At 43.6% G+C, this 23843-nt stretch overlaps 1 long non-coding RNA gene across 1 annotated transcript; it reads left to right on the top strand.

Moving 5' to 3' along the window:
* The first annotated feature begins 870 nt into the window (after positions 1-870).
* On the top strand, positions 871-21342 carry LOC147576897 (uncharacterized). Its single transcript, XR_015240576.1, has 2 exons — positions 871-931; positions 20767-21342. It is a non-coding gene; the product is annotated as an uncharacterized LOC147576897 (long non-coding RNA).
* Positions 21343-23843: the final 2501 nt, after the last annotated feature.

Consider the following 23843-nt stretch of genomic DNA (forward strand, 5'->3'; position numbering starts at 1 on the left):
CCTGTTTCTCTTGTTGAGGATCTGGCATATTTTACACCCTCCAAAGGAGCCGTTTACTCTGGAGACATAGAGTCATGTAGGATAATAATCCCAGCAGACAAATGGGAGAAGACAGCAGTAATAAATATCACTGCTAAAAGCATAAAGGAAGCAAAGGCTTGGGGCATCTCGGGAGCACCAGCTGCTTAATAATAAAGGAAATGATAACATGACTCCTTGGCAGGGCTATAAAAATATCTTTCAGTTACAGGTGTCAACGCGCGAGTGTCTGGCCCCTGCTTTATTACTGTCATTTACTATATGCTCTTGGTGTCTGCTCACAGCACAAGCTTTTTTTTCCCCTGACACCAGAAACACAAGGCTTTCTCTCTCTGAATTCCCAGAGTCCCCTAGTCCTGAGTCCCATTTCCTCCTACATTCTCTCCTAACCCAAGATTGTCTGGTCTTTTTGCTATGGAGAGAAAGGGAACTTTCTTTCTAGAAAGGCTTAAATAATCACATCTGTGTTCATTGAACTATTAAGCCCTCTCCGATCTGAGGGCTGGGGTGGGGAATACAATTGTAAAAAATGGTGATGTTAAGAATATGGTTTTCTTTGGGGCGCCTGGGTGGCGCAGTCGGTTAAGCGTCTGACTTCAGCCAGGTCACGATCTCGCGGTCCGTGAGTTCGAGCCCCGCATCGGGCTCTGGGCTGATGGCTCGGAGCCTGGAGCCTGTTTCCGATTCTGTGTCTCCCTCTCTCTCTGCCCCTCCCCCGTTCATGCTCTGTCTCTCTCTGTCCCAAAAATAAATAAACGTTGAAAAAAAAATTAAAAAAGAAAAAAAAGAATATGGTTTTCTTTTTAATTCAATTCTATTTTCCGTTCATAAGCCTCAAGAGTTACAAGATGTGAGACGGCTCCCTGAAGGAATTTGCAATCCAGTAAGAAGGGTGAGACAAACACGGGATTGTAGTACAAGTATGAAATAAATTGAGTGAAAATAAGGGATCCTTTGGAAATGGACAAGCCCCACCCAGCTGGGGAGAAGAGAAAGGTCAGGAAGTCTTCCTGAAGTTGATGGCATTTGAGGTGAGCCCTGGGATTTCGTTTGAGGCAGGGAGCAGTAGCCGAAGGCTGGGTAAATGAGCAGGGCCCAGATGGGACTGGAGAAATTGTCTTAGCTCTAGAGCCTGAGCGATTTAAGGACACCTCCAAACCACAGATTTGGTTGGCCTGTTCCTTTGGTTGGCCTGTACCAATGGGTACAGATCAAGAAAACTTAGATGTTTGGGGCACCTGGGTGGCTCAGTCAGTTAAGCATCTCTTTTTTTTTTTTTTTTTTTTTAATGTTTATTTCTGAAGGAGAAAGAGCCAGAGCACGAGCAGGCCAGGGGCAGAGAGAGGGGGAGACACAGAATCTGAAGCAGGCTCCAGGCTCCGAGCTGTCAGCACAGAGCTTGATGCGGGGCTCAAACCCACAGACGGTGAGATCATGACCTGAGCCAAAGGCAATACTTGACCGACTGAGCCATCCAGGTGCCCCATGCATTTGACTCATGATCTCGTGGTTCATGGGTTCCAGCCCCGTGTCAGACTCTGTGCTGATGGCACAGAGCCTGCTTGGGATTCTGTCTCTCCTTCTCTCTGCCCCTCCCCGACTTGTGCAAGCGTGCTCTCTCTCTCTCTCTTTCTCTCAAAATAAATAAACTTTAAAAAAGAAAAGAGAAAACTTAGATGTGATAAAAGACAAAGTATTGATACCAGGAAATTATTCCCTTTCCTGGACACAGAAGTCTGAAATTCTAGGTGGTCAGGTAAGAATATTGGGGAAAAGTAAGCTGTGCTATGATTCTAAGAGATCTGTTCACTTCCAGAGAATAACCAGGAGTTACAGGAATTAGAACCCCATCTACCAGGGGAGAAAATTGGGAAGAGCTGAGCAGGGTAAGAATCCCCATCAGATGGGCAGCGTTTGGGGCCAACATTCTAATCCTGAAGAGATATGTGGGCGTGGTGTGGGCTAACAGAGCTGGGACTTCAGAACTGGGAGTGAGGTTCAAAGCCAGAGCCCCATTCTGGGGCCTGAAACAACATGAGGAATCCAAATAGCTATTCCTCAGAGATGTCAGCATCCAAACTCAGCCTGGTCACATTAGATACTCATCTCTGTGTAGTAATATGTCCCCGTGCCAAGCCTCTCCAGATGGTCAGGCTGCTCTACTGACATTTTTTCCTGCCCTGAGCGGGCACCATGGTTTGTGTATCTGCAGGCAATACCCTGTGTCAGGGATGGGAAAAGCAGGGAAAGGGGGGATAAGGGAAACTTCTTCCTGTTCTGGCAATATCTGACCGGTTGCTCCAAGGGGCACCTGCTACGGAGCCGCAAAGCCCCGTAGGATGCATTACTTCAGACATTACCAGCCTCATAAGAGGAAAGACGTAAGAGGCAAGAAAAGAGAGAGAGAGAGAGAGAGGAAACAAGAGAGAGAGTTCAAGCCTGATCTATCAGGGGATGAATAGTGCAGCCAGGATGCTGAGTTTTGGCCCAATGTTTAGGGGGAGGATGGGAAGTCTGGGACTCCACCATGAATTGAAGCCCTCAAGGGAGAGCAAGGAGGATACAAGAGGTGGGGGCAAGTTCACTGACATAGTCCCAGATCAGATGCACCCTCTAGTTACTGTCAAAAGCAAAAGCAAAAGCAAATCTTCTCTGCAAGAAAGTGTCTCCAATCCCCAATTTAAGCTCTTAGATGTTCCACTTATTATGACAATGAGCTCACAAATACCGCTAAACATAAAATACAAGCCACTGAAGAGTTGGCAGATATAACATAAAATGAATTTAGAATCCTTTGGATTACAGATACAAGATCTGTCAGATATAGAATATAGAGCCGCTATGCAAATATGAGGATTATCTACATAGATGATCATGTCTTCTGTGAATAAAGACAATTTTAGTCCTTCATTTTCAATCTAGATGCTTCTAATTTTTTTTTTTTCTGGTGCTTCAAGAAACTTTTGATCACATTTAGTATAACTCCTCATTGTGCAGACGCATCTGAACTCTAGAGAGGTAATATTTCAAGTCTCTTTGTTTTTTAGCATCTAAAAGGCCTGAACTGAGATTCTAACAGAGCTGACAGAACCTATCAGATGTAGCACTTTCAAGGCTGGTGTGTCCGTTATCTACTGTTTTAACGATTGTATGTGAAAAACAACCCCAAAACCTAGGTAACAGATGACAGAAAACACTTAGGTCGCTCCTGAGTCTGCGGGGTTTGCTTACCTTATCTAGGCTGGGTTCACGCATGCGTCAACAGTCAGTTACAGGGTGGCACGGTCACCCTACTTGTGTTGGCTGGGCACACTCTTGTGCATGGTGTTGACTGGCTATTGGCTGATCTAGGGCTCAGTTGGCCCGACTGGGGTGAATAAACCCTGTTCTACGTGACTCTTACCCTCTACCCGGTTAGCCAGGTCAAAATCTTCTCATGGTAACGACAGAAGGCAAGAGTGGTAAATGGAAATGCACATACGTTTTCCAAGCCTTTGACAATTTTGCTGACACCTCATTGGTCAAAGCCATGACCAAACCCAGAGTCAGAGTGGGAGGACTCTATGCAGTTAGACGACAAAGGACACGGATACAGGGAAGCATGAAGAATTGGAGCCATTAATCCAATCATCATTGGTTAGAGCCAAGGGATTAGTACAGATAATAGCAAGGAAATACCATGTATCTTGGCTCTGAGGCAAATACATTTGCATTTTGCCTTCTCTGGTGGAGTGATTGGTAAAGTTTACCAGCAGTTCTTTCCCAAATGGCTGTGCGAGATCTGAGGAGTTTGTAAGAGTGGAGAGTAAAGAGTAGGTACTGTGTGGACAGTTAGATCTATCTAATTTTCAAGGAATCTTCAAAGGCAGAGGAGGCCAGGCGATACTGAGGGAGTCATTAAATAAATGGATTCCAGTGTCCAGAAGATCACGTATTAATTGGAATCGTTTTGGTTGCAAATGATAGAAATCCAAGTGAAAGTGGTTTAAACAGAAAAGAAACTTTGTAGCTTCCGTAAGTGAAAAATCTAGGAATCCAGCAGGTTTCAGACACAGCAGGATCCAAAGCCTCAAATAATGCCATTGTGACTCAGTCTTTCTTTATCTCTGGGCTCCGATTATCTGTCCTTCTTCATTCTCAGGCAGGCTCTCTCCACGTGATGGCTGCCAGCAGCTCTAAGCTTACAGCCTCCATTGCAACAATGCCGTGTGAAGAGAGCCTCATTTTCCTTTTAATTCCAATAAAGTTCTAAAATTGACCTCATTATTCTAACTTGTATTATCTCCCCAACCCTATATCTATTACTTAATCCGAGGGAATGGAAAAGGCATATTGGCCTGTCCTGCCTTGGACTCATGCTTTAGAGAACTTTGCATCTCTCTCTCTCTCTCTCTCTCTCTCTCTCTCTGTCTCTCTCTGTCTCTCTCTCTGTCTCTCTCTCTGTCTCTCTCTCTCTCTCTCTCTCTCTCTCTCACACACACACACACACACACACCATAGTTACTTAAGAACACTTGATCACAGGGGAACAGTTCTCGACATCCATTCCTATGACTAACACCAGTCAGACACAAGGAAATGTCCTTGCATCTCTTGACCTGTGTCCGCAACAGAAAAACCTCGTCAGAATGCTAACTTTTGTGGGTTATGCTGCCCCTGACATTGGAGATAGTTACTACTGTGGAGTAAGCAGAGGATTTCAGTGGTGGAATTACTTAGGTAATAGAACAAGCACTTAGGCAATTCTGTGTTTTGTTATGTTATTAATTGTCATGTCCTTCCTCTTGGCATGAATTCTGAAATATTTTTTCCCACTAGTGCTAATTATCCACTTTCTTATTTCGCGTTGTATTTCATTTTATGGTTCCATAGATACTCACAAATTAGCTTCACAATCACAAGCCTGTGGCTGAACAACATTTTATAATATGAAATGATTCAGACTACTCTTAATATTTATAAACACCTGGACATAGATATAAATATAAATGTAGCATGCATTCAGTATATTAAATCTTTACATAGGCAACTGGATGGTTACTAAATACTAGAGTTGTGGATATTTTTATTTTTTGTAAAAAAAGGCTAATAAGATTTATGCAAATTCCCTCCCCAGAAATTAAAATTTTAGCTTTGTTTAAATAGTTTTTACTTAAAATTAGAATTTGTTTAGTCTTTTAATTTTAAGATAATTTTGACCATTTTTTAAAAAGTTTTTTTGAGAGAGAGAGAGAACACAAGCAGGGGAGGAACAGAGAGAGAGAGAGAGAGAGAAAGAATATCCCAAGCAGGCTCAGCGCTGTCAGCACAGAGCCCGACACGGGGCTCCAACCCACAAATCATGAGATCATGACCTGAGCCGAAATCAAGAGTCACCCAATTGAGCCATCCAGGCATGTCTGATTTTGACTATTTTAGAAGAAAAACATATTTGAAAAACATATTTGAAAATAATTTTACTTATAAATTTATTTATAGTTTCTGGATATAAACTATAAATATAGTTTCTGGATATTTATAATTTCTGGATATTTCAAGTGTTGTACATTTTTACTGAAATTATATTTTATCTTTAATTCCTTTGGAAAAGGGGTTGATAAGCTATTCAGACTACTGCCAACAGGCTGCCTACCTGTGTTTGTAAATAAAGTTTTATTGGCACACATCCACATTCATTAATTTATATATTGTCTAGAGTTGCTTTCACAGTACAATAGTGGAGTACAGTTGTTGAGACAGAGACTACACATAAGGGTAAAATATTTATTATCTTGCCCTTTAAGAAAAAGTTTGCTGATCCCTGCTTTAGATTATTGTCAATGGAACACAAATTATATGAAAACATTAATTATAATAACATAATGAGTGATTGTGCTAGGATGAAAACAAGACAAATAGATTTTGTAGAATAAGCATGTAATAATTTAGGAAATACGTAATTTACTGTGCATCTGGACATTGCCAGTCCTTCAACATCACGCCCAGAGGTGTAAGTATAATTAAATTAAACGATATTTTTGCTGATTTTTACGTCCTATAAAAACCAGAGTTTTACACAAAATTTAAAATTTTGGCATTCTGAGAGTAAAATCATAGAGCATATTTTATGTACCAATCTGCTCAATTTAGACTTTATAATATTTAGGTATGTAGTATGGAGTGCCTCCACTTTTTAACTCTTGTTTCTGGGTCTGTGAAAATTAGAAACAGAAGTTTCTAGGGAGAAGTTATGGGTTCCCTAAAGGAGTAGCATGATGTTAGAAACAGAAGAGGAGAGAAAGATTGGACAGATTACCAACAACAGATGTCAATTAGAGCTGACAGTTTGCCAACAGGAGTAATTCTATCAAATGCTACTGTTCTCTGATTCCAGAACAGGAATTAATGGGGGCAAGGAGAAAAATAGTAGAATAATACTCAAAATATTAGCTGTTTATGGGGTGCCTGGGTGGCTCAGTCGGTTGGGCGTCTGACTTCGGCTCAGGTCATGATCTCATGGCTTGTGGGTTCGAGCCCCGCGTTGGGCTCTGTGCTGACAGCTCAGAACCTGGAGCCTGCTTCGGATTCTGTGTCCCCCTCTCTCTCTGCCCCTCCCCCGTGCTCACTCGTTTTCTCTCTCTCAAAAATAAATAAATATTTTATAAAGCAGGGGGGTCGGGGGAGCACCTGGGTGGCTCAGTCGGTTAAGCATCCAACTTCAGCTCAGGTCATGATCTCACAGTCTGTGAGTTCGAGCCCAGCGTCGGGCTCTGTGCTGACAGCTCAGAGCCTGGAGCCTGCTTCGGATTCTGTGTCTCCCTCTCTCTCTGCCCCTCCACCGCTTGTGCTCTGTCTCTCTCAAAAATAAATAAACATTAAAAAATTTTTTTTAAATATTAGATATTTATTAAATAGTGTGTATTCATATTAGATTGGATAAAATGTTAGAAAATAGTAGAATAAGCAAGCTATCTCATGATGTTCCTGGTCAGCAAAATGTTTGATCAGAAGCTCTATGGCCATTATCAAGGATCCTGCGAAAGCATTCCTGCTTTAAAAAGGAGAGTGGGGGGCACCTGGGTGGCTCAGGCGGTTGAGTGCCCAACTCGATTTCAGCTCAGGTCATGATCCCAGGGTTGTGGGATTAAGCCCGGTGTTAGGCTCTGCACTGATTGTGGAGCCTGCTTAAGATTCTCTCTGTCTCTCTTTTTCTCTCTTTCTCTCTCTCCCTCTGCTCCTCCCCCCCCACCTCTCTAAAAATAAAAAATTTAAATTAAAAAAAAATTGTTTAAAGGAGACTAGACTAGATTAGTTTCATCAACAAATGTTTATTGGGAGCTGTTTCGTCCCAGCCTGTGTCCTACGCCTCGGGGTTTAGACAATTGTATGATTCCAATAACTGGCTGAAAATTCTGGGAACAGACTAGTTCCCACTGTTACAAATGTACACATTTGTCCTGTCTTAGCAGGACAGTCTAGTTCTGTTATTAAGAAAGCTCTGGGTCTATTTTTACATCAGAGACACACAGACTCGGAAGCCATGACTGCGGGAGGTAATCTGGGAAGTTACCCGAGGACAGTCGATGGCCTTGACAGTTCAACTTCAAAAGGAAGAATTAAGCAATCTTGGTAACATAGATCCCCCAGATATAATTTTATTTCATCTAATCAGCCCACCAAAGGCAGAAGGTGAAATTCTAACAAATTAAATTAAAACGCAATATAAGCTGCTCTAAAAAGCAGAGTTCAAAGCCAAATTTTCTCTGATTTCTTCTTTGAACCTGGAAGTTAAGAGGTCTGTGGAGGGGAAAGGATGCATCCTCTTTGATCAAAGTTATCAAATCAATTTCTTCTGTTTCTAAAGGAATTAATGGCAAGAGAAGAGACAAAGGCGTTTTATCTCATAGTACAGGGAAGGAACGGGACTTCATGAAATCTGTGGAGCCACACTTAGGCAAATGACAATGAACAGCGTAGTCTGAGGATTAGAATGCTCTGCTTCCCTCCTTTCCTGCCATTGCCTCCTGTCCATGAAATTGCACCTTTGCCTTCTACCGATCTCCAAAGCTGTAGAACCCTGCCAAAATACATTTAGTTCCTCTAAGCCAGCCATACAGCAGCTACCTGCTAACTAAAGATTTTTAAAGTCAGAAGGAGCCTTAGAGATCATCTTGAAAACTTCTTCAGTGCCCAGGAAAGTTAAATAAATGGGCCCCAGACTTTTTTGGTAACAGAAAAAAGTCTATAACCCAGATCTCTCAACTTTCATTTGAACATTCATGGGGTGCCTGGGTGGTTCAGTCGGTTGAGTAGTTAAGCGTCTGACTTCCACTCAGGTCATGATCTCGTGGTTCATGGGTTCGAGCCCCACGTCGGGCTCCGTGCTGACGTCTCGGAGGCTGGAGCCTGCTTCAGAGTCTGTGTCTCCCTCTCTCTCTCTCTGCCCCTCCCCTACTCACATTCTGTCTCTCTCAAAATTTAATAAACATTAAAAAAATGTTTAAACATTCTTTCAACGGTACCACTCAATATGGCACTATGGTACAATAAAGGGCTGCAGAGAAATATTCTTGGTAATCCATACATAAAGTCCACTTTGGACTCCACCGTCTCTCGGATATTGGCCTGGCGCCCGAACCATCCACAGAGTTCTTTGGGGGAAATGCTGGCTGTGTGCTCTGACTCTGACACTTCTCGGTTGTTGATCAAGGGCCGATCCCTTACCCTTTCAGACCTCAATTTAATCATCCCTAACGCAGGGGGAGTCCCAAAAAGCCCCTCGTAGGATCGTGTAAGGATTTTATTGTTTAAGATAAAATATAGGGAGCGCGTCACAAACTGCAAAGAAGTCCACAAATAGCAGGTGTTATCCCCGCGGCTGCTGCCGCTGCTAAGAGACACAGTGTTTCTCCGAGACATTCCCTGGGTAAACTTTCCACATGCCGTAGTCTGTTGCTCTTTCTTCTCACTTGTTCAGCATTTATGGGGTATCTGTTGCAGACCCGGCGCCATTCTATGCCACGGAGCTCCAAAAATGAATGAGAAAAAATGCAGGCCATCCAGAATTCCACACACTGGTAGCAGGTGTGTAAATAGTCAACGGGATATACGAAGTGCTGTGGGAGCACCGAGGGACTCCTTAGGCGGAGGGTGAACTTAGGCCGAGATCCTTGGGAAGGCTGCACAGTGCAGGTGCTGTCTGGATAGTTTTGAGTCAAAAGTGGAAGCTCTGCAGACAGGATAAGGAAGAGAAAAGGAGCGTGGAAATTGGCGGCTTTCCAGGCAGTTGCAATGGATTTGCATGTTTGCACAAAGAGAAGTAGCCTAGAAATGGCAGATATAGAAGATAGAACAACAACAATATCAGCAAAAGCTTTTTTTTTTTTTTTTTTACAATGACTTCGAAGCTCTACGTTTTTTTACCAACATGTATAACGGGCACAAGGACCCTTCAAGGTGGGCAGCATTTCCTAAAGTTTGCGGATAAGAAAACTAAGGCTCAGAGAGGTTAAGTAACTTGCCTAAGATCACATAGCTGGTAAACAGGGAAGCCAGGTTTTGAACTTACATCGCAATGCTTGTATTTAACTTACCACACTGCTTCTTATAAACTGGGGGGACATCAAGAGATGACTGGAAATGTAGGCAAGGGACAGAATTTGTAGGACATGGAATACCAAAGCCAGGGGGCTTGGATTTTATTCTATAAACTGTGGGGATCTCTGAAAGATTGCTAAACAGGTGTTTTTTTAAAAAGCTTGATGGCAGTGTATAAATGGATGGGACAATGAAAATAATAGAAACAGGAAGATCATTTTAAAAAGTGTTATAAAGATCTTGGCAAGAGAAAATAGACGGCTGAAACTATGTGTTTATCTGCTGACTCATCGTATGTGGGCGCAGAGCACTGTTTTGTGAAATAAGGACATTTTTACCTCGCGTAACGGAAAGTCCAGAAGTCGGGCAGGCCGCAGGTTCATCTGAAGCCCTTAGTCTCTGCCCCAGTCTATAGTTATCCTAAAGCGGCTTTCCCTGGGAGACCCAAAAGGACAGCCAGTGGCAGTTAGAGGTCTCCATGCTCCCTGTTCATATCCTACCAGAGAGAAGAATCTGTCCTCACAAACCTTGCATCTGACTGGGTCAACTTAGGTCACTGGAGTGAGTATTGCCAGGGCACTGATGGGCTTAAGAGGAATCAGGATTCTCCTCAAGAGCGGGGCAGGAAGGACACGTTCCCCTGTGCCTTCTGTGGCAGAGGTAGCTACTTGACCCAAAGTACAGCTTTCTTAGGAAAGGGAAAGGGCGAGTTGATACCAAATGGACAACACGTAGCATCCACTCATGCCATCCAACTTTGGGCACGGAGACGTGAAACAAATGGCTTTCCATACACAGCCGTCCCCAAACCAATCTGCCTAAGCGTGTGCCCATGGTGAAGGCCTTAGACTAGCTCTTCTCCAACTCTCTTTCTCAAATACTCTCCTGCCACTTTATAAGAAAGCCACACTCCCACCGATTCCAAATATTCCCATAGTGCCTTGCCTCAGGAAAAATTTTCTGGGGGGCCCCAAAAGAGGAGTATTTAAAATATTGCGGTTGACGGGATGCCTGGGTGGCTCAGTGGGTTAAGCATCCGACTTCAGCTCAGGCCATGATCTCATGGTCCGTGAGTTCGAGCCCCGCATCTGGCTCTGTGCTGACAGCTCGGAGCCTGGAGCCTGCTTCGGAGTCTGTGTCTCCCTGTCTCTCTGCCCCTCCCCCACTTGCACTCTGGCTCTGTCTCTCAAAAATAAATGAACATTAAAATACTGCAGTTGATTATAATGACGAGGTAATAAATACTTCTGCATGTCAGATGGTTTCCAGCTTTTTGAAACTCAAAGGAGACCTCATAGGGTTATCACCTGATAAATCACTAAATATACTTTTTAAATGATAGATTGCAGTGCTATTTTTGATACATAAATTTTAAAAAGTAATATAGGGGTAGAATTGGTGCTGAACCCTGTTTTGTTCTGATAATATGTTACATTAAACCATAGGTACATGAACTGATTGGGGAAAACCATAAAAGTCTCATCTATCTCATTAAACGATAAATTTGCAATAAAATGTACTTTTTATGTTTAATTTAAAAGGTCAATAAACTTGACTATGTATTAACAATTTTCATAATAACTCTTTTGAACACGTAGATACTTATGGCATCGAAATATACATTTTTTTCAACTTCAATTTATATTTTTGTTTCACAGAAGTATGAAGGGCCAGCAACAGAAGATTTCCAAGCGTTTAAATGGGGAAAGTTAAAGTGGAAATAATAAGGTCAAGGAGAAATATATAAAATTTTTAACCATTAATCAGGCGTTGGGGGTGGGGGAGGGGGAATTGGAGAAAGGTGGTGAAAAGGCACAGATTTCCAGTTACAAGATAAACAACTACAAGTACAATGTGACGACAACTGACACACCTGTAAGGATCTATAGGAAAGTTTTTGAAAGTAAATCCTTTACACAGAAATCTTTTGTTTAAGGTCACCCTGGGCTGATGGGTTCACTCTTTACTGGTGAATTTAAAACATTAGAGCAGGAATTAAATACGAAGGGAAAGGCAGGGTCACTCAAAAGGTGAACCACCTAGACCACCCAGGATAAAGTAAAAAGAGAGAGTAAGTCCTGAGTCCTCATCACAAGGAGAAACATTTTTCTTCTTCTTTCCTTTCTTTTTATCGTATCTATATGGAAAGATGGATGTTAGCTGCACCTGTCACATTAAACATTTCACCATATAGGTAAATCAAACCATCATGTTGCATGCCTTCAACTTTTACAGTGAAGTATGTCAATTATTTCTCAGTAAAACTGGAAAAAGTTCATGTATTTTCTTTTTTTTTTTTTAATTTTTTTTTCAACGTTTATTTATTTTTGGGACAGAGAGAGACAGAGCATGAACGGGGGAGGGGCAGAGAGAGAGGGAGACACAGAATCGGAAACAGGCTCCAGGCTCTGAGCCATCAGCCCAGAGCCTGACGCGGGGCTCGAACTCACGGACCGCGAGATCGTGACCTGGCTGAGGTCGGACGCTTAACCGACTGCGCCACCCAGGCGCCCCAAGTTCATGTATTTTCAAATGAATGATTCTGAGTATCAAACTGGTCATTCAGGTTCCATTGGGTAAGTTTTTTAAGTGCCATAGTAATGTTATGTTTAAATGTTAATACTTTAAATGTTAATACACTGTGTTATAAACCGTACCTCTTGACATATATAAACTTATAACAAAACAATTCTGAATGTCCACTTAAAGATGTGAAGGAGGGTATGTAGTCTTTCCAAATTATTTTAAAGATACAAATCAAAAATGCGAATCCTCACTTGTCTAAAGGAGACAACCAAATTGGGTCTTAAAGTAGGAGGCTTGCTACAGGGCTGGGCCCATCATCACTCATACAGTTCCATTCTAGTGGCGCTGGTTTTGAGGTTCCTATAAACACCCAAGTCAAGATATCTTTTAGGCAGTTCAAATTCAGCAGAGGAATCTGGGCTAGAGATATATTGTTCGGGGATCATGTAGGGACAGACACTGGTCAAATCAAAGGCAGATTTGCCAATATCAAGAGAAAGTATGACCATGGAGAAGAGCACCGGGATCATATTTGGGGAAATAACACTGGCAAAGGGAACAGAAGAGAGATCAGAGAAGAAGGAAGTGAGTAAGAAGAACAAAAACCAAGAGAAAAGTTTTTGAAAGGAAGTAATGGCCAATAGTCCTAAAAGCGGTCCGGTAAGATAAAAGCTCTCATGTATCCATTGACAACAGTGATGTCAATGGCAGCGGAGCGGTAGGACAGAGGCCTGATGACACTGCCTGGCAGCGGGGGCAGGGTATTAAGCAAGACAAAGATGAATTCGAGGCTCTGAATATGAGTGAAAGAAATAAAGTCAGAAAAGGGAGCGAAGTGCTTTGCCTCCTGGCTGGGAGGTAATGACAACAGTGCAGCTCTCTGACAGGTGAACTTACCAAACAGGGTTAATTTGGTTTTAGAAATTTGGGGATCGAGAAGATCCAAGTTTAGGTGAGCAGTGAGAATTGGAGACCTGAGATCAAAAGAAGCCAGTGCTCCATCCGTGAACGCCGTTCATTGTATTTTGGCTCCAGTATATGAGGTATGCATTCGGGTACAAAGATACAAGAGATAAGTAAGATGGTCTTTGCTTCCGGGAACCATCTACACAGACGTGTTGGTCAAAGATGGACATAACGAGTGGGGTCTGAGAGATGGATAAAGAACCAGATCACGGCAGAGCCGGGGAGTTCTGGCCTCACGACGCAGTAGGCAAGGGGAGCCGTCGGAGAAGTAGTAAGAAAATCAGAACAGCAAAGCCACCCCAAAAGCCAAACAAACATGAGATTTCAAGAAGTTGGTGGAATAGGACGCTGCAGAGAGCAATAGAATTGAGAACAAAGGAAAAACTCACTGGGTTTAGTAATTAGAAAGTAATTGACGACCTTTGAGAATGAAATTCTCAGTCCGGCTACGGAGGATGCAGAAACCAGTAGATGGTGGAAAAAAAGGGAGGGGATATTGGTGTACTCACTCAGAGAAGCTTCTTCATGACTTTTCTATCCCAAAGACTCCTTTTGCTGCACTTGTGTTATGGTTGGTGTATGAATGGCGATGTGAAGATATTGCACGTTTGGTAAGTTAAGCTCCCAAGACTTTAACGTCTTGGAAAATGAGAGGTGCTTTGCCAAGTCACAGTCATATTACAGTTATGGACTCAGTAATAGTGTGAATTTCCCCATAATAATAGTACTTATCTCACCACCTGAAGCAAAAAGGATAGTTTCTAGGGCCCAGATACACTTTCTAATCATTAGTTAAGCAAGTCTCCTTTCTTGTGTGCACCCTCCTAAATGATCGGATTAAGCTTCTATCTTCCCCCTAGAGAGCTAATCAAATGTGTGGTAAAACCACTTAGAATCACATCGTAAATTTCTTTTCTTCCTTACTTCTCCCTCCTTGGCTCTAAAAATTTGGTACCCGTCCAGAACAAAACAAAACAAAAAGAATTGAAAAAAAAAAACAAAAAACCCTACCACATTTCCCTAGCAAGAACAAGTGTTCTATTTTCCTCTATGAAGTCATTAGCCCTACTCTCAGAGCCTCTACGACCTGGGGTAAGCCTGGTGCCCTGTATTTTTGTAGCAGGTGGTAGGAAGACGTAGAGTCTGCCTTCTAGATGCTCACAGTTTGAGGGTTGGTTGGGGCCTCAGGATAAGGGCATGTTTCTCATAAAATGGTAATGATCAGAACCCAGTGTGGTTCTTCCTACTATAGATATTGAGAACTTGAACTTGAGTTGAGGAGGGTAGACTCTCATGTTTGAAGGACTTCAAATTATAGCTCATCGAACGACCTGCCCGATATTTGTATACATGCCTCCCCACCAACATTTCTGCTAAGTGAGACGTCAGCTAGTGAATTCGCTAGCTCGCGAGGACAGCTCTGACTCTTCGGAAGTTCTTCCTTATAAGGAGTCCAAATGTATCTCTTGTATTAACATTGGTCCTAGTTCTACCAAGTCTGGCCACTCAGAGCAAATGTGGTCCCTCTAAACCCTTACACATATTTGGAGGCAGTTTCATTCCTCAAGCCCTTGAGTCTCCCCCTTTCCTTCAGCTTCTACTCATAAGTTTGGCTCTAAGGCCTCCACTGCCCTAGCTACTCTGTCTGAATGTACTGTGTTTTGTCCTTCTAAACTATCCTCCTGATTCAGAACACAATTCTGATTCCTGGGCTGCCCTCGGAAGGACATGGAGGAGGCTGCCATCTTTTCCCATATTTGAGGTTCAACAAGCCTGTGCCACTCCAGAGAACATGCATTTCACTTACACGTGACATGACGTGCTCCACACCACTCCTACCCCACCAGCCTTCAATATTTTCTTCTTTGTTATGGAGAACATCTGTTTCCCTGCTTGATTTTGAAGGCTTTTTCTCATCTTTTCCTACTGGAATCAGTTGACTTTATTTTACATTCCACTCTAACAGACACCCATCCCTTGGGTCAGTCTAATTCTATTAATGTATGTCAAACATATCATGCCTGTTCACCTCCAACTCCATGCATGTTCTCCTGTTGGTCCCCATCTGAAAAACTCTTCCCTTTGCCCATTTATACTCCCTTTGTCTTTTAAAACCCAACTCAAATACTACCTCCCCAGTGCGGCCCTCCTGTGCTATTCTGGCCTGAATTATCTCCTACTTTTCTGAATGTTTTTATCCCTCAGAAGGTGATACAGCAGGACCCACCTTACACCTCATGAGTACAAAACATTTTGGTCATTTGCTATCAATGATATGCATAAATATTACACTCAGAGTAAAATATGAACCGTGTTTAAAAATTCACTTTTTTTCACTGGTTGTGATGGACTGAATGTTTGTGTCCTGCCAAATTCACATGTTGAAATCCTAACCCCTAGTATGTTGGTATTAGGAGGTGGGGCCTTTAGGGAGGGAATTAGGTCATGAGGGTGGAGTCCTCACGAATGGGATAGGTGCCTTCTAAAAGCAACTCCGGAGAGCTCTTTCACCCTCTTTCCACCATATGAGGAATGCAATGAGAAAGGAGTCTGCAGCTCAGTTCTGACCCAAACCCAACCAGGTTAGACTTAGACTTTTAGCTTCCAGAACTATGAGAAGTAAATGTTTGTTGTTTAAGCCACCTAGTCTGTAGTACTTTGTTAGCCTGAACAGACTAAAACACTGGCGTATTGCCAGGGCCCGCAGCAGTGTCTGGCACATAGTAGGTACTCAATAACTACTTGTTGAATGAATGAATGAATGAATGAATGAATGAACGAATGAATACATGAATGAATGAATACATGAACGAATGAATACATGAATACAAGAATGAATGAATACGTGAATGAATGAGTACGTGAATGAATGAATACATGAATGAATGAATACACGAATATATGAATATATGAATACATGAAAAGTGCTTAAATGCTTGCTAATTGATTGATTGCCCTGGATTGGCCAGATGATTAGCCAGAGAGACTAAATGGCGGAGAAGGACAGGAACGTCAGGCTTAAAAATCAAACAGTACTCCACCTCCTCGGTCTGATCCAGACTTGCGGAAGGAGAGGAAAGAGGTGAAGGAAGAGGTGGGCTGTCAGCAGAGAAAGTCACCAAGTTCTCAGGAAAATAAGATTATGTAGGGAGTTCTGACTCATCCCGGGAAATCATCAGGAATGTTTCAACACTCCCTAAAAACTGCGGCCCCTGGATAAAGCTTTGAGGCAATTTTGGCTCCTCTCTTGTCTTTCCCCCATTGATATGAGGGAGCTCTTGTTGCGGACTGATGGTGCTGTGGTATTTGGTGCTCAGTATGACAGGGTTTGCCCTGTGGTATCAGTCACCTTCAGCCTCACATATCTTCTGAGCCCAGGAAACTTGGAGGCGGGAGTGATGGAGGCAGGAAAAAAAAAAAAAAGGATTCAAGGGCTGATGTAAACTCTGTTGTACAACCCGAACTTTTGTCTTCACCCACCTCGTCTGCCTCCCAGATACCTGGGTCTTCACATGTAATATACTTTATGTGTAAGGCATAATAATAATAATAATAATAATGACTTAGAACAAGAGCAACCATTATTTGGCTCCCGATTCTGCAATTTGAGCAAGTCTCAGCAGGGGACACCTTGTTTCTACCCCCCACGGTGTTGCCTGGGGCAGCTTGTCCGGGACCAGAGACTGGACTGGATTGCGGCTGGCTGCGCCTCTCTCAAGTGGACCGGCTGGACTTCTTTCCAGCCAAGCGGGCTTCAAAGATCGAGCTGAAGCTTCACAACCTCCTAAGGCTTAGACCGAGAAGGCCCACAATGTCACTTCCGCCACCACCTATTATCGATCAAAGCAACTCACCAGACCGGTGTAGAAGTCAGGAGAGGGGAAAAACCTTACCTCCTGGTGGGAGCGGTGTCAAAGTCACATTCCAGGGGCGCCTGGGTGGCGCAGTCGGTTAAGCGTCGACTTCAGCCAGGTCACGATCTCGCGGTCCGGGAGTTCGAGCCCCGCGTCAGGCTCTGGGCTGATGGCTCAGAGCCTGGAGCCTGTTTCCGATTCTGTGTCTCCCTCTCTCTCTGCCCCTCCCCCGTTCATGCTCTGTCTCTCTCTGTCCCAAAAATAAATAAATGTTGAAAAAAAAAGTTAAAAAAAAAAAAAGTCACATTCCAAAGGACATGTAGGATGGGAGCGATTTTTCCGATCATCTTTGGAAACAGTCTACCATAGTTTATTGCCATCTGTCTCTCTACTAGATTACCTCCCTAAGGTCAAATCCCTGTTTGTACTCATTTTATGGCTCTCAGAGTGCCTAACCATCGTAGCTAAGGCATAGGAGGTGCCCAGACAGATCGAAAACCTACCAAACACGTAGAGGAGCCGGTAGCTTTTCCACTCACAAGCTGACTCATGCTGTTTCCTCCACTCAACGGTAAGAACATGGGCTTTGGAATTAAGCACACCTAGGCTGGCATCCTGGTTCTACTACATACGAATTGAGTGAGCATAAACAAGAAGCCTGAATTTTCAACAAATGTTTCTACATTGTCAGCTGCTTCCTTATTTTGAAATGGGGATGGAAGTTTGTATCTCACCATTGTGAAGATTAAAGAAAATAACGTGTGCAAAGAGATAGCAGAGTGCCAGGACTATAGTAAATGCTCAAAATACGATAACTACATTAAAAAAAAAATTTTTTTTAATGTTTTTTAAATTTATTTTTGAGAGAGAGAGCACGGAGAGGGAGACACAGAATCCGAAGCAGGCTCCAGGCTCTGAGCTGTGAGCACAGAGCCCGACGCAGAGGTTGGACTCACAAATTGTGAGATCGTGACCTGAGCCGAAGTCGGACGCTCAACCGACTGAGCCACCTGGGTGCCCCTGATAATTACATTTTAATCTTCCTCCTCTGTCTCCCTCTCCCCAAGACTCTCCATGAGTCCAGGCATGATGACTCCCTCAAAACCATCTCTTCCTTGGAGCACTCACTGGTCTTCCAAATGGAAATGAATTCTGCATCCCCTGGATAAGAATTTGACTTTGGTTTCTTCCCTCGCATTTTGAAAACTATAGGTCATTCAGTGTTGAGCTGCTAGGAAAGGAAATCATCTGGTCGCATACACTTTAGTTATAGATATGGAGAAATTCAGACCAGATGGATAAGGCAACTTGACCAAGGACTCATAGCTAGAATTGGACCCCAAGACTTCCTCATTCTGCAATGATACCAAGTTTTGTACCCCAACCCGCTTACCGTGTGAACACATAGCCCGAAAGGCTATGCTATCAAATTCTCGGAAGGAACTGGAAATTGGAGGACGCCAACCGCAGAGTGGGTAGGCTTAAGCTCACAGATAGAATGAGGCCGATGTATGTGTTTTGTGTGGCTCACAGGCATTTGCCACACACACACACACACAAAATTGAAGAAGTTGCCAACGTTAAAAAAAAACGTTCATATCAAAATCCAGATTATCAGCTTCATTTGAAAACAACTGGACCCTCTGGCCACACTGAGCCTGCCTGCAAGCGTGACGACCGTCTGCTGGAGCCATATGGCGGCTGCCCTGTGAAATGTGGCCAGGGTCTCCCATGTGTCCGGGTTCAGGGAAGTTCAGCCTGCTTTCCTCACTTGGGTTAGCTGCCTAGCCAACGGAGACAAGTGAGTGCGTGGCTCCTGCCTTAGATGAAGGCGTTCGAAAATCACACAAACATCTTCTTTTGCATGGCAATTGTCTTTCCATATGTTCCATCTCCCTGCAAATTATAAGCTCCCTACGGGCACTTACCGTGTCTTAGGAAACTTTGATAGAAGTGATAATATTTGTTTAGCACTCACTGCATACCTCCCAAATAGCATTTAGGTACACGATCACATACAGTACTCAGTAACTTAGTGATGTGAGTCTTACTGAATTTTTTTACCTTCTAGATTTTTCTATCAGCTGAGGAAACAGAATCAGAGAGGTTGATCCCAAAGATCAGCCAGCCATGAAATGTGGAGCTGGGTGTGGAGGACATCTGGTGTTAATTTTCCTTTGGGAAACCGTCCCTTTCCCACCCAGTCCTGTGGTTTGGGTGAGGCTGATCCCATAGGAATTGGACTCAGGCCTGTCCAATCAGGGTTCTGATTACTCCTAACCTTAGTGATTGGCTTGTGTGACTATGTGACCCAAGCTGGGCCAATCAGAACTAATCAGAAAAGTCCTCAGACTTTTTCTGAAACTCTCTCTTCTTGCATTAAGTTGATCACTTTCAGATTAGACCAGTCTCCCCTTTCTTCAGACTTCCACGGACCAGTGTCCTAGGAGGAGCTCCCCAGCTCTGCAAAAGGCCATCCCACCCCTAGACTCCAAAACACCACTGACAGGAGTAAAATAGGCTGTAAACTCTGCTTGCTCCTAAAAAAATACTCTCACCTCCTTGCCAATCCTCACTGGCCTACCACCACAATGTGCCCCGAGATCACCAAGGCTCACTCAATATATGCATTATCTGTTTATGTCAGTCTCCACAAAAGCGCAGGGTGCCCAGATCATCCCACATCCCCAGGAGGCTGATCCTCATACTTCTTTATGGACAACGAGGCATGCATAACACCCTCATAGTCCTTATCCTCTTTTCCTGCTATTTTTGTTTTCCATAGAATTTGCATTCTGAACATACACAGTTACTTATTTCTTGGTTTTCCTCCGACTTTATTGAGCCATAATTGACATGCGATGTTGTGTAAGCTGAAGGTGTACAAAGCGTTTATTTGAGAGGTACCTGGCTGGCTCAGTCAGTAGAGCATGTGACTCTTGACCTCGGAGTTGTGAGTTTGAGCCCCATGTTGGGTGTAGAGATTACTTAAAAATTAAAAAAAATCTTTAGGGGTGCCTGAGTGGCCCAGTCGTTTAGGCATCCGACTTCTGATCTTGACACAGGTCATGATCTCATGATCGAGCCCCACATCTGGCTCACTGCTGTCAGCCTGTCGGCACAGAGCCCGCTTTGGATCCTCTGTCCCTCTCTCTCTCTCTCTCTCTCTGCCCCTCCCTGCTCACGCTGTCTCAAAAAATAAATAAAACATTTTTAAAAATCTTCGAAATTTAGGGAAAAACGTGTTTATTTGATACACTTATATTGCAAAATGATTACAGCATAGCATTAGCTGATACCACATCATGTCACATAATTACCATGTTGTGATGAGAACATTTAAGATTTCCTTTTTTTATGTCTGTCTGTCTCTCCCTACTAGAATGCAAGCCTCGTGAGGAAAGGGACCTTTCCTGTCCCCGCTTAGAACAGGGTCCGGGACAAAGGAGGAGTTCAGGGAGTGTTGAATTAATGAAGGAACGCTACCCATCGTACCTTATAGGGATAAGCCCACCTGAGAAAGAAAACAATAAAGAAAGCAGACGCAGGGGGAGGAAAGAAAAATATTCCTGCTATATATATATTTTAAAAACCTGCATTTTAGTTTGCGAGGGTCCTGTCAGATTAGGACTCCTCTCTCCTCATCTCATGTAACCTTGATTACCTCCTAAAAGCCTTATTTCCAAATACAGTTATACTGGGTATTAGGGCTTCGCCGTATGAATTTTGGGGAGGACACCTTAACCCTGGGTGTGCCTTAAGCCTTTCAGTTACATGAAGCAATAAATTCTTCTGTTTATTTCAGCCAGGTTGAGTTTGGTTTCTGAAGATACATTTGCAAGAAGCCTAACCGCTCCACAACAACAACCAAAAAAACAAGCAGCCCGGTTAAGAAATGGGCAAAGGACGAGAACAGACATCATTCCAAAAAGATATACAAATGGCCAATAAGCACAGGAGAAGATGCTTAACATCACTGGTCGCTAGGGAAAGGCAAGCCAGAGCTACAGTGAGATATTTCTTCACACCCACGAGGATGGCTCTGATCAAAACACAAACAAACGGAAAACGGGTTATTTGGGGAATAATGATGTAATGTTGATGAGACCGTGGAGAAATTGGAACATTTGTGCCTTGCTGGTAGGAATATAAAATGGTGCAGCTGCTGTGGAAAAGGGTATGATGAGTCCTCAAAAAAAGAAAAACAATTACCATGTGATCCCATCGTTCTGTTTCTGGATATGCAACCAAAAGAAATGAAAGCAGGGCCCCCAGTAGATATGTGCACACCCATGTTCATAGCAGCATTATTCACAACAGCCAAAATGTGGGATGTGCTCAAAACAAATCAGGTAAATAAGTGAAGTGATACATAAATGAACGAACGCACTATGATTTATTTTTAATTCACATGACGTCACAACGACACGACATCATCATCTCCTGGCAAAAAGCAAACACTCCAGTGGGTGGTCCTTAACAGGCTGGCAAGTATCATGAAAGTTCAACGCAACCTCTTACTTCGGGAAGCCAGGGGGGTCCCTACGCACTCACACTTGCCCATTCAGCCCAGGAGAGTTTGTTTTCCCTGTGAGTGTGTGCTTCAAGTGTGACCTTTGAGGAGAAACACTGGGAAGGTAGAGGTGCTTTCCTTTGCACCATCGACTGTTGCTTGCATGCCCAGGCACTATCCCAGAGCCTCATGGCGGACATGGCAGTTGGGCAAAAGTAGACATGACTTTGAGACCAGCCGTGAGCTTTCGTTCACTCCTTCACCAAGCCCTGGTGAGTTTTACATCCTGGATGGCTTCAACCTTCTCCACCCTCATTGCCACCACCCTGAGTGAAGCCATCGTCCCCTGTCCTCTGACTACTTGCAGAAGCCTCCTAACTGGGGAGTCTCATTTCCAGCTTGTAGCCTCCCCCCCACATCCGGGTCCATTCCCGGCAGAACAGCCGAGCTGTTTTCCAGACCATCGATCTGATTACATTCCACCCTGATTTCAACCTTGAATGACTTCCTACTAGGGAAGGATAAAAGATAAGCCTCCTAACTTGTCCTACTTGGCCCTCCTATGTTCTGGCACCTGTGTAAACGTCCAGGTCTCAGTGTAACCACGTCCTACATCTTCCTTGGCCTCCAGCCAGATGCTGTGGGTCTTCTGTTCCTGAAACGCATAAATATTCCCACCACAAAATCTTTGTGCACCCTGGCACTCCTCCCCACCCCCACGCCCCCTACCTGCTCAATTCTTCTATCTCCTTCAGCTCTTGATACAATCATCTTTTCTTCCATAAAATCTTCCTTGATCTCTCACATTGCAGCCAGGCCAGGTCAATAATGAGCTTGCACGGTTCAGTGTTCATTTCCTTCAGGGTACTAACCTCCGCTGCTAATTACACACGCCTTCAAAGCACTGTTTGATCAACTGTCTTTCCTGCACTGTGCAGTTTCTAAGCTCCTTAAAAACAAAGGCAATGTTTGCTTTCGCCCATGATTGGATCACTGTCATCTAGAGCAAGGCCTGGCATATAATAGTTGCTCAATAAATATGTGGGGGGGTGGGGAAGAAGGGAAGGAGGGAAAGAAAGCGACAGGATCTGCATCTGGAATTTTAGGGAACCGTATAGCAGCATGTGCACACAACCCCAATGCCAGTTAGACGTAACAGCGGGAGCTGAGCAGACAGAGTTCCAAGTTTCATCTTGATTTTGTTGGCTTGGTCAAATTGCCAAAAGTCTCTCATTTTTCGTTTTCTTCCACTTATTTCAACAGACAGAGGTAAAACCCCTACTAAGTGCAAGGCATGTGTTACTAGAAAAATGTTTCTTGGGGCATCTGACTGGCTCAGTCGGTAGAGCGTGCGACTCTCGATCTCGGGGTCATGGGTTCAAGTCCCACAGGGGACCTAGAGCTTACTAAAAAAAATGCTCCTCAACTGGGAGGGGTGCCTTCCATAGAGGAATGTAGCAGAATTTTAAGGGGGAGTCTTACTCAAAGTACAAAGAAACCCACAGCCAATGTGATGGGTGCATGTTGGGCGTGTGAGTGAGCGAGCGGGCAAAAAAGTGATAGAGAGGTGAATCGGACAGTTCAGGACATCAAAAACTTACTCTCAAGTGTGGGAAAGACCTGGAGCTCAAATGATGTACTACACAGATGTTTTCTAGAATAGAGACGAAAGGTGCATGCAGAGCTCAGAGAAGGGGTGATTAATTTCAACCTGGGGAAGAGGGCAAGAGGGTTTGTTGGGAACTTTGGAACTCTGCCTGGAAGGGTAGGTAGCACCTCCCGGAGAGCCCTGAGGGACGGCCGCATGGACCTCTTTCCAAGAAAGATGGTGAGGGCTAACTAGTTAATGTTTGGGAGGCCCTCCGAAGCCTTTCACCAGAGGATCTGTGAACAGTTACCCCTTGAACAAACATGAATTTGAACTGTGCGGGTCCACTTACACGCAGACTCTACACTTCCGTACTAAACGTGTTTTCTCTACCTTCTATGTTCTTAATAACATTTTCTTGTCCCTAGCTTCCTCGGTTGTAAGAACACAGTATATAACACACACACCATACACAATACGTGTGAGTTGACTGTTCATGTTGTCAGTAAGGCTTCTCTGGTCAACAGCAGGCTAAGAGTAGTTAAGTTTTGCGGGAGTCAAAGGTTTTACGTGGATTTTTGACTGTGGGAGGGGTCAGCGCTCCTAACTGCCCACGCTGTTCAAAAGTCAAGTTCGCTACCTCGGGACAGAGGATAATTCTAATATATTCAGCTACACAGCGGCTGTGCTCGGCTGATGACGTTATTCCTGTGAAGTGAATGTATATAAGCTTTTTCCTTCACTACAGAAACAGGTCTTGATTTACCAGCATAATCAGTTT

This window comes from Puma concolor, chromosome D1 (assembly GCF_028749965.1).
Source record: "Puma concolor isolate L17-30 chromosome D1, mPumCon1.1.hap2, whole genome shotgun sequence".
Classification (NCBI taxonomy): Eukaryota; Metazoa; Chordata; class Mammalia; order Carnivora; family Felidae; genus Puma; species Puma concolor.